Below are 11,731 nucleotides of genomic sequence, written 5' to 3' on the forward strand. Positions count from 1 at the left end.
GATGGCTTTTGGAAGAGGGACAAAGGTGTGGTACATCTGATAAAGCATGTCAATCTCCTGAACAGTCTTTGACAGGTTACATAGAATCCCTTAGAAACCCTTAACCCAGTGTTTGACAGCATTCTTGACATATTATGTCTTCTGAAGTTTTGTTCATTGGCAACTGCAAACAGTATCAAGCTGGGTTCTCAGCAGTTAAAAAAGACACTGGAAGACCTGAGGGACAACACAACTTCTCTAGGCTTTACAGCAAAAAATGTGGTAACAAGGGGAAAGTTGATACACAAACCAAGGATGCCTTCACATCTAAGGCATTTAGCTCTTTCTGCCTCTAGCAGTCACTGCCATTCATTGGTGTGCAGATGAGTTATTAATAGCATCTCTCCAACCACTGTGCACATGCCTTCAGCATTTTCCTCTTATCACCACAAATGGGACAATTCTTGGCAGTCCCAACCAAAAGCAACAGTGACTCCAACCACTTGTCACATTTCTAAATGGTCCCTGGTAGCTCAAAGTCCTGGTAAGTCACAGAATCATAGAATGGGTTGGAAAGGACCTTAAGATCACCTAGTTCCAGTACCCCTGCCATGGGCCCGGACACCTCCCACTAGACCAGCTTGCCTAATGCCCTGACTAACCTGGCCTTGGACACTGCCAGGGATGGAGTCATACCCAGATACATGAATGTCAGCTGTCTATATTGTCCCAGTGCTGTAAACCTTCCAGTCAGCTGTATGTATGTCAATGTACAAAACACCCATTTGATGAAACCTGGCATATAATGCCGATACTCACAAAAACCATGGTAAGTACATCAACTTCTATGTACCTACACATAGTTTCTCCAAGTTTTCCCCATTCTTCCTCTGAAAGCAAATAATTTGCTGAAGTAGCTGCTTAGTGCAGATGTTTGCATCCAGGGTACTCTCAGCCATAGTAAGCTCTGCTATCAAGGGTATCAAAGATAATTGTTCCAGGCATTAGTCTGGAGTAGGAAATCCTTCACAAAGCCATATTCAAGAATTTAATTAAGTCAATCATGTTGTGTGGTTTGTTTTTTTTTTAAACTCCATTCAGCAGTAAAGCCAAAGTAGAACTAATTGCAGTCGCTAATACTAGAAGGCAAAAATAAGAATACTTCTTGTGAGCTTTCCAGCACACAAACTGCCTGTCATCCATCACAAACTCCCTTTGGCTGTTCTTCAAGTGCACATAAGTCTTTGCTGCTGTGAATCTTTACAGTTGTGAATAATGAACTTTCCTGTGTTTCTGTTTTTACTCCCGTGTCCACCTTCCCCTTGCATTCATTATGCCGCTCAGCTATTGAATTATTATAGAGGTGGGTGGTTTACCTTTGGGGCTAGTCAGATTTTAATCATGCCAACTTTTTGTTTACCGTGACTCAGCTGCCTGATTCTTTTTGGGATTCACTTCATCAGTCGAGATTAATTTTGGTCTTTATTTTAAGCCATCCAGAAGGCATCTAACAAACATGTGAAATACAGTGATAATACCAATAAGCAACTTGGGGAGAAGACAGAGAAAGAAAGGTCAGGAAAAATACTGAAATACTACCTTGGATACTCATCTGCAAGCCCTTTCAGCCAACTATGTGTAAGATAAAAGACTGTGGTAACCTTATAGGATTAGCACTACAGAAGAATTGTTTAGAGTGAGGAGCGAATGTCACAACATGTGATCAGTGGTGACATTGCAGTATAAGAAGAGGCCCCAGTCGGCTTTGTTTCATAGCTACGAAAACAGTGCACAGAGCAAACTTGGCCCTATCACTCACCTGAGCTCTTCCTAAAACCTTATATTTCCTCTGGTTCCAATTTCACCTTCATAACCTACTTTTTAATCTCCCCCAACACATGGAAACAGAAACTAAGATCAAGAGGGAAATGCTGCCAAAGATTAGAGGTTTGGAAATTTACAACTGTTATCTAAAGGAAAACTACAGTGGGAGCCAATTGCTTTAGTCAGAAGTCTTTGTTATTGTAAAGAAGCTTTAATATATGGGTTTGCTTTCTAAATCAGACGGTGGAAGTGTAGTATATTATCGGCCAAACAGAATTAAAAATAAAAACAAAAGCAATTCAACTCCTAGTCATCCAATCTGGAAATTTGTAAAACTAAGGTCTGCAGAGCACTAACGCGGTAACAGATGTAGTGAATTATAAACATGAACTTTACTTTCACAGATTACTGTAAAAAAACCCAGGCAAGCATCATATTTTAAAACACATCTTTTTGTTTTCATTATTGCTAATCCACCTTTCCCCTTACAGCTATTCAATACAAAGCATGACTGCAAAGTCATACCAGTTCAGCAATCTGGAGGAAGGAAAAAAAGGCAAGAGTGTTTTCAAGAACTAGAGAACAGTGTTCCAAAAGAAAACCTGATTTAAAAACTCATTCCTGTTCAGCAGTCAAGTGGTCTGTTTTGAATTTTAATGGCTATCTGTAGCACTGAGATTTCTGTGTCATTGCATACAGAAAAAGCTGACAAGGAATGGTGCCGTCTTACTCCACTCCTAACCACAACCCAGTAGATAAAGTCTGAAGCCACAAGTCAGCTGAGAGCTCTACTAAGACTATTAAAATGTACTGGCAAAGCTGGAAGGAAGAAATTTAAATGAGGCTAGGTTAGAGGTTTCAAAGGGATGAGTGACTGATGCTGTTTTATGTTATGCCAGACAATGCTAATAGTTTAAACACTAGCTCTGTCAAGTGCGAAATAGATGTATTATCGTCTGTGAATTATTAAAATTGACTTCACCTACTCACCTTTAGTCTTTTCTGGCTGAAAGGAAAAAAAAGAAAAGCAAGAAAAAAAAAAAGCCCTGCAAAGGAGGCATGCACTTAATCTATTACTAATGTCTTCTTGAGTCCTGTTAATATTTTTCATATTGTCTGCTTTAGTGAGCTCAGACACTATATGTGAGGAATGAGCAAAAATTCCAGCTTATCCTAGGTATAAAGTTTTTTAATGTTTAAGTCTCCTCTGCCCTGCAGATAATTACTGTCTCCTCTTTCACCCATCCAGCTGGGACACCAGACAATTTGGGGAGCATCCAAGATGGGCATGAAGATCCTTTTCCTGGTTCATGTGAAGAACTGTAGATGCTTATGCCACGAACATAATTTTCTAGGGTTTTATTCAGTAACAAAAAAAAACCAAAACCAAAACCCAACAAACCCAAGCAACTTCTAAAAGTTGTTTAGATCTAAAAGGCTCAGTTTTCCCTGCAACTGAACTGTAAAAGGTCTCCTTGAATACTACGCAAGTATTAAGGATATTAAAAATAATTAATAATATAAAATGCTTTTAAGTTCTGATAAGCTCAGAATTATCGCTACAAGTTTTTAGTGTCACACAAAAGTGAGATATGAAGATAAGGATGGTGGTTGAGCACTCATCAACATTATCATCCCAGGGAGTAACAATAACAAAGGTCCCACCTCTTCATGCCTCCATCATGAAGTTGTTAATTTACAAATGATGACTCTAAAGGTGATAGAGGGGAAAGGTGAAGGCTTATTTATTTTTTAAACAACCACTTCCAAACCTTCACTTCCTTTCAACCATTTGCCCCATTGAGAGAAATTGTAAATGGTGAAGGACAGAGATGTGAGTCTGAAAAAAACCTCTTGGGGATTTTATGGGGGAGGCAGAAGACCTCTAAGGTCAATCTAAGAGAAAGCCTGACTACCCCTGAAAAAAAATTAAAATTCATCTTTTTTTCATTTTTTCCCTTTTATTTTTTTTTTTTTAGTAGAATATTTTTGGACTTCTTTTGTTCATAGGTAAAGTTAAAGCATTCCACATTTTCTAGGAGAATAAATTTCAAATAACTAAAGAACTAAAAGAAGAAAGTGAAAGAAACCTACTGTCAATTTTGGACTGTGAAACACTTGAAAAACATGAAATGTAAGCTTTTGGAGACAAACCCCCAAACCCATCTGCTTCCTCAGAACTGGCTACCTTTGCATTTCTCCTAGCCTGGTCCATATGGTCCTTTCACACTGCCCTGGGGCGTCTCTCAGAGGGATAAATTCATTCACTCTGATAATGTCTCCAGCAGCACCAAAGTAACACTGATAAATACTTTGTAGGAGGTGGCACAGGATTTTGAGAATCAGTGGCTTGAAGTACCACCTTTCAAGCAGGAAAAAATATTAGGTGTCATGGCATATTCAGGCTCAAGATGGTTACGCCCCAGCATACCAGTGACTGGAAGACCTCATGCTGAAAAGGCTAATGTCAAGGCATCTGTTGATCCAAACTCAGCAGCACATGAACACACTGTGGCTGTAATCTTCCTTTGTGCACACACTCACCCATAAAATAAAACACAAACAGCTGAAGGCAGGCAAGCTCTTGCGAAGGCTGGAGAAATTAGACAGGAGTCTAGCCCTTAATGCCAGATTTGTTGAAGGAAATCTCACCTCTGTCTCATATCCTCTGTATTCAAAAGCCATTTTTATTTTCATATAAATCATGTCATTTAAGATTCTGTGCTGCCATTCTAAAACCATTGCAAGAGTTAAGTTGGCACAGCACACTTAAAAGAAAAGGTTACAACGAGGTGGGAAACAGTCAAAATGTGAACAATATTGTTAACGTATTCCTTGACTTTTAAAATCCCATTGTAAAATAAAATAAACAGCTTCTGAAAGGGAGACGGATCTTCAGACATGCTCCCACTTTTGAATGTGAACCAGCAATCAGGTCTGCAAGTGACCTCAGCCACCTCTGACTCCAAGGTCTTTAGAAATCCCTGGTGGGAACAGTTTTGTGCTGAGCCACTCTGTCACAATTCCAGTCTCACTGGGCACTCCAAAATGTGGTCTGAACCACAGATCAGCTCTTTTGAATGTCTGATCTTGTGTAGGAATGGAAAATAGACTGTAGACAGTGGAGACCCCTGGCAGGAGGGAAAACTTGGTAGTAGTGACAAATGTGTCTTTGGTGCTGCTTGAGCCTGGACTTCTGTCATCGCTTTTGCCCGCTCCGGGCTTTATCCCACCCCCATGACTTCTTTTCAGAGGCTTTGCATTTCCTACCACATCTGCTGGAGCACAGGGAGTGTTTGTATGGGACAGGCATAGGACAGGCAGTGATAAGAAAACAAGGGATGGCCCAGATGAGGGTGTGACAACAGAAAGAGATAACAAGGAGGAGGAGGAGGCCAAATGGCAGGCCAAGAGAAGGGGGAGGCAAGGGGATAAGAGGTGAGACGAAGAGAGACTTTCTGTGCATGAATAAACATGAATAAGTGAAGAGGGGCAGCAAGACCCCCCACTGGCAGGAAGGCAACAAAGAATTAAGGGCAGGAAACATCCCTGCAGGAGCAGTTGATTAAAACTACAAACTGCATGAACTTGGTTGAATCCCTTGCCTGCAGAGCCGCCCTAAAAGAACCTGGTTAAAGAAATTGTCTTGAGCTATTTCAGCATCTCTGCTCCTGAATACTGTGCCCATGTATGATGGGGCAGGCAAACAAGAATAATCAGCTGGCACAAATGTCTGGCCATCTCAGTTCCCATCACAGATGAATTGCTTTACTTCATATTAAGATGCCGCAATGCACGTAAGCACACTCTTAGCTCTGAGTATGGAAACTGTCCCTATTAACTATTCATGCCCTTGAAGTGAAGCACTTGCTTGGATGCTTGGCTGAATCAGGGCCTAATTAAGGAGGTAAACAGCCTCCTATCCTCATTCACCTCTGCCTCAGCCTTAATCCTCCAGTCACCTAAGTTTAATTTAAAAATCTGTTTTCAGGAGTTGAGCCTGGATCTGTCACATCCAAGATTGCCACTAATTGCTATGTGTCAACAGCATTTAGAAAAATGAGCAACGAATTAAATCCACCAAACTTTCTGCCTGGATGACAGCTTTATCTTTACACCTTAGCTTTTCAAGAGGGTTGCAATCTCTTTACCCACCCAGAGTGGAAAATTGCATTGCCCAAAGTCAGTAAGAGATTTCTTCAGCTAATCCCACCGTTTCTGAAGAAAAACTACTGATCTTGTAAATGAACATATGGTGCAACACCCAGGGTGCAAAAGCACTCCAACTCAGACCCCAGGAGGTGAGGACACCCTCTTCCTCTGGCTAGTCTTGTCAGATAGTTGTGGTATTAGGGGATTAGAAAGCAGGCTCAGAGAAACAGGCTGCTGTTCTCAGAAAGATCAATGAAGATGTGAAGGTCACAGATGACACATGGCTGGTTTCAAAACCTCAGGAATGACAGCAGCGAAAGAGGTGGTGAAGGAGGAAGGGGAACAGAGCCAGCTGTAGAAGTTGCCAGAGAAATATTTTGTTGGAGGCACAGCAGAGGAGGAGCAGGATGACGCAAAGAGAAGCAACTGAGTAAGGCACAGCATATTAGGACTGCGAACAGTGGTGTCCAGAGGGATTCCTTTACTGGATGAGGCTGTCTAATACTGATGTAATGAGCTAGTTATGAAGCAAAAAGTCAGAAATCTGTGTGGGAGTGTTGGAGGGGCACGTATTGAGTATCTGCTTCCACAAGAAAGGAGGTAAGCTAAGCCTCCTGCTAAGAGTCTGTTAAGAGGATTAAACAAGACAGTGAGCAAGACTGGACATAAGCCTGCTGAAGCTTCTCATGTTTAGTGACATATTGAGAGGAAAAACCTAATAGCAAAAATGATCATCCTATCTTCTAAGGAATACCTAAGATGAACAAAATGAGGATGAGATAAAAAAAGTAGAAAGCTATCTGTGGAGGGATGGTTGTGTCCACTAGGAATGGCAGCAGAGCACAATGCCATCAGGCTTTCCTCCTAACTTTGTCACTGCCTCATGATCTCACTCAAACACCGCATTCTCTCTGCTCTGCTCTGCCATATATGTGTTTCAGAAGCAGAAACACAGTAATACTGTTTCTTTAAAAAACCAAACATTTTTCACATGCTTGTTGAGAAACATTTAAAATATGTTAAGTGCTCAGTGCTTTGTCAATGCTATACAGAGACGAGTTACTACTAATCATTATTTTACTTGGCTGAATTTGCCATGTATGTTTTCAGAGATACCTCTGAAATGCCCGATACGTAAGGCCTTAACTAAAGCAAACAAACAAAATCTACAGCAGATTTTATTAGCAGGAGGGACAAATAAAAGGAAGAGGGTGGCAAAGCAATGCAGAGAGAATGTTGAGTTTGAAGAAAGGAAAGATATAAACATTTTGGCTGACACAGCAGCAAAGTCAGCTTGGAGGAGAATTAAGGACAACAGAGGTAATGATTTACCAAGGCAGTAGTTTTAAGATGTTGACATATATTTTCAGACCAAGGAGGAGAAAAAAAAACCCAGATAAGACTGTCAGAATTATGACAACTTCTTCTTCTGACTGCTAGTGAGAAAAGTAGACAGAAAAGGCATCTGAAGATTATTCTTCCTCGAATGCTCCCATTTAATTTTCAGGAGTATTAATACAGGCCACATATTGACATTGATGAGCAAAAAGGTTCTTGAGGAAGGGAAGCACATGTTTCCTCATGCAGACATCTGAACAGCTTACAGTCACAGGCAGCTCTGAACTTGAAAGTAGGAAATGAAGCTTGTATGAAACCTGAAGTGGAAGTGTGGGGCATTGAGGGTTTTGTGATCATGTTTTCATTAGACTCTAAATCCTCTTTAGGCCAGGAACACTTAGAGGAATTCAGAAATGTTTTCGACTTTAAGAAAGCTGACTTCGGGAGAACGTGATATGCCCCAAGGAATTTTAGCTGGAATCCTATGAAACATGGGAAACATAGAGCTGAATTTTCAAAAAACATCTGAAAAGACTGAAATTTAAAGCCATCCTTCTTAATTCCAAGGAGAAAAAGGGCAACTGAGGCAAATTCAGTTAAGTGCAGGATGTGAGGATATAAGGAGGAAGTTCTTTACTTTAAGGGTGGTGAGTCACTGGAATGGGTTGCCCAAGGAAGCTGTGAATGCTCCATCCCTGGTAGTGTTCAAGGCCAGGTTGGACAGAGCCTTGGGTGACATGGTTTAGTGTGAGGTGTCCCTGCCCATGGCAGGGGGGTTGGAACTAGATGATCTTAAGGTCCTTTCCAACCCTAACTATTCTATGATTCTATGATTCTATAAGTAAAGATGTAAAGTTTAGTGTAGGTGTCACACAGAAAATTTGGGAAATGTCATCTTCATCCATCTATCTATCTATCTATCTATCTATCTATCTACCTATCCATCTATCCATCCATCCAATCATCCATGTAGATAATTTCAATACAATTATCTGTAGATACAAATATCTGCAGATACTTTAGATACAATAAACAATAATTTGGGAGGGATACAGAACTTCTCAGGAGTTAGAAAGAGCACTTTTAAAGAAATAATTCCATGAGGAATGAGTAATTTTTTTACACTGTCATAAATTTTTCCTCCTAACCATTACATGGAGTTTAATTTATATCAGTGCTAGAAAGACCTGGGAGAAAAATGTTTAATTGCTTAAGGCATATAACAAAAGGAAGAAGTTAGCATGCCCTTTTTTCTTTGAAGAATAATAAGAGGCCAGATGAAGGCTTAAATATTAGCATCACATTCTGATAGAGTTTCCAGGGCTTGCTTAAAGGAAGGAAATTTGCATTGATATATGTACATCCTCAGAGCTACAGCCACACCAGCCCACAGCAAATGTGATGCATGAACACAACCCTCAGTTCCTATCCTAGGCTGTATGACAACTACAGAAACAGGTGGGAAGCAAGGGGAAGAATTCTCTGCAACACATGCAGAGCATTAGATTCAGAGAAAAAACAGTATTTAGGTATGGTTGAAAGATTTTTTTTGTTCCTTTTAAAAAGTAATATAAACTCCTAACTGAGAGATATATACATCTTAATTTCTTTGGTGATAGGACAGACCAGTGAGACCTGGAGTTAATCTTCATTGCTGCAGGAAAGGGCAATGAAATGAAGCAAGTTCCTGTAGAACTGTTAGCTTAATATCTACATGCAAAAATAATAGAGGTAATTTTACTCAAACACCTTAACAGGCAAAATTTGATTAGAAGCAATTGTGCAATTCTTAGAGGGAAATTTCTGCATACAAATGAATAGTAATTATCTTGTTGAAAGATAAGAAAATTAAAGATGGGCCCTAATTCTCCAAAAATTACCCAACTTCAGGGGTTGGGAGACCTGGTATTTCTGACATCCTGTGCTGCAGGGCTGCTTGTTTCCAACCAACTGAGGTGTTTCATTGAATTTCAGTTTTAACTTTTAAAAGAAATTTAAAATTAATTCTCATATAATTTATTGTGAATACCAAATAGATTATTTAAATCCAAGTATAGATAAGTAGCCTACCTACAACATGAATGTTCTGATTGCACCAAAAATAGAAAAGACTAGTGAGATGATTTCTGAAGTATCTACATTTTACAGCTGATTAAACTGTAGTAGAAACTTATCTTTCTATCCTGAGGGTAGCAAATGAGTATAAAGTATGACCTTACTAGCCATGTGCTAAAAAAGCGTGCACAATGTATGAAAGCATCTTTCACAATGTATCAAGTTCAGCAGTTTGCTTTTTAGCGAACTTGTCATGAAGCTCCTGTGCAAAACTGCTCATTTTAAGAAAGACAGAAGTAATGATTTCTCCCCAGTCCTTGCAGCAGGCTAGAGTCTCCAAGTACGATTAAAAAAGGGTCAGAAAAGATATTGATAGGAATTCAATAGAAGCTGAAAGAAATAGTACCGATTGGCTTGCGCTTGGCAAGATGCAGGGAGGGAAGAAGAGAGACATGCATTAGAAGCATTAGCAGGAACAATTCCCAAACCCAGTAACTATCAGGGGGCCCCAAAGCAGTCAAAAGTAGAGTGAAGAGATTTAGAGTCAAGGCATGCAAAGGGTCTACTTAGTTAGACCAGAAGACAGTCTCACATTTCAAGGTTTCTTCTTCAGTACAGCTAAGCTTTTCAATGGGAGGCCTTGACCCTAGGGATCACTAACTGAAGAAAACAAATGTGTTTTCAAATAAATGTATTGGCACTGTCAGAACTGACTGTAGACAAGATTAGATGATATTTATTTTCACTTTTCAGAATACCGTGTTTAATTTTAGACAAACAGACAGACAGAAACGTTTCCAAAGAAGACATGAGTATCTGAACATCAGATTTTCTGTGTTAGCCGAGATTCAACAGGCAGAATTCCTACTAACTGATCTGGCTAAGCCTCCTTCCAAAATGTCAGCCTGAGGTTTTCCTGCCTTCAGTGGTCTTAGTGAGGGTGGTGGGAGGGGACACATGCTGTGAGTCTGTTTCAGTTCTGTCATTGCTTTTCCTCGCTTTCTTGCAATAGATTGGATTTTGATCTGGTATTTTGGAATTGCACAGATGTGATTCCCTGACTGAAACACACTGAAGTTTGCCTGCCTTTGGAATTGAAGGAGGCAAGGAGTGAGGAAAAGGAATTAAAAACAGAATTAAAAAAAAAAATAAAAGTCATTCTGGTTACCCATCCCAAGATACTTTAAAAAGGAAACTCTCATTGCAGCAAGTAGGTGCCATATCTTTTCATAGAGGAATTTGCTCACAGTTCATCTGCATGTTTCTTAAGACAAAGGTACTTCTAACCCCATTTTGTGCTTCTACCTGGATCATGCTTGAGCAGCTTCATGGCCTTCTTGGGTTCCAAAGGATCCAAGTAGGGACTGTGTTAAACACAAAGCAAGATAGGGGCAATGGAAGACAGAGATGGAGCCCAAGGGAAGGTGGCCTATGACAGACCAGATCATTTCAGATAAACATCAGATTCACTATTTCAGCTGAAAATGTCTGAGCACATGAATAAGGTGGAACTACAATGAGGGTTTCAGAATAGCTACGTACTACCCACAAATTTTGAGGAGTGAATATGTACTTGTTAGTAAGAGGTATGACAAAGCAGGAAAGTGGGTCTCACAAAGCACAGACTTGTTGGGTCAAGTGTCCTTTTCCTGTTTGGCAAGTCCTTTTGTCTCTGTGTCCTCCTTATCATCTTGACACCTTACCAAAGCCAGAATGACGGACAGCTCTTAATGACTTCCTAGTGTTTGATTCTGATACAGGGCCCAGCCCTTTTATGCATAACATGAAAGTCTATTTCCCCCCTTGAATTTCCACTTTAGAACCCATGTCCACTTCCACACATGCAACTCCCTACTCCCACCCTGCAATCTGTGTCAAGACAAACATGTTCTTGTCACACCTTGCTTGAATCAGGCAGCTGAAGCCAGTGCTTCTGAATAGATGAACTGATAGCCAATGCTATGTCAGCAGCCAGTGGGACTGGTATCCCCCACCCCAGGAGATGAGAACATCCTTTCCTGAGCACACCCACTCCCACAACGTACAACTGGGGCTATTGTTCCCCGTGTCCAGAAACCAGGCTCTGTCCTGTGTCCTGCATCGTCTCTGTGTACTGCTACCATCCTGCCTGACTTGGGAATACTAGGGTATGTTTTATTTTGGTGGGTTTTATCGGGCTTTTTTGGTGTTTTTTTTTTTTTCCTCTCCCAGCACGCTCATTGACATTTGAGCACAGGGGTTAGTGGCTTGGTCCTGCGGGCAAAGCACCCAAGAAAACAAAGCACACATGCATTTCTAAAATGGGTAACCACAGCTACAAAGACCTAAGCTGAACAGTGGATGCTCATGGTCTGGAGTTGAAACACTGTCATGAAGACACAGA

General features: G+C 40.5%; 1 protein-coding gene across 1 annotated transcript in view; it reads right to left on the minus strand.

The window, feature by feature from the left end:
* GMDS (GDP-mannose 4,6-dehydratase) overlaps nt 1-11,731 on the minus strand; it is a gene marked incomplete at its 5' end in the record, with an annotated part of 421,709 nt that overhangs the window by 62,107 nt on the left and 347,871 nt on the right. The window lies entirely within an intron of this gene.

Source organism: Psittacula echo (genome assembly GCF_963264785.1).
Source record: "Psittacula echo genome assembly, chromosome: 2".
NCBI classification, from domain to species: domain Eukaryota; kingdom Metazoa; phylum Chordata; class Aves; order Psittaciformes; family Psittacidae; genus Psittacula; species Psittacula echo.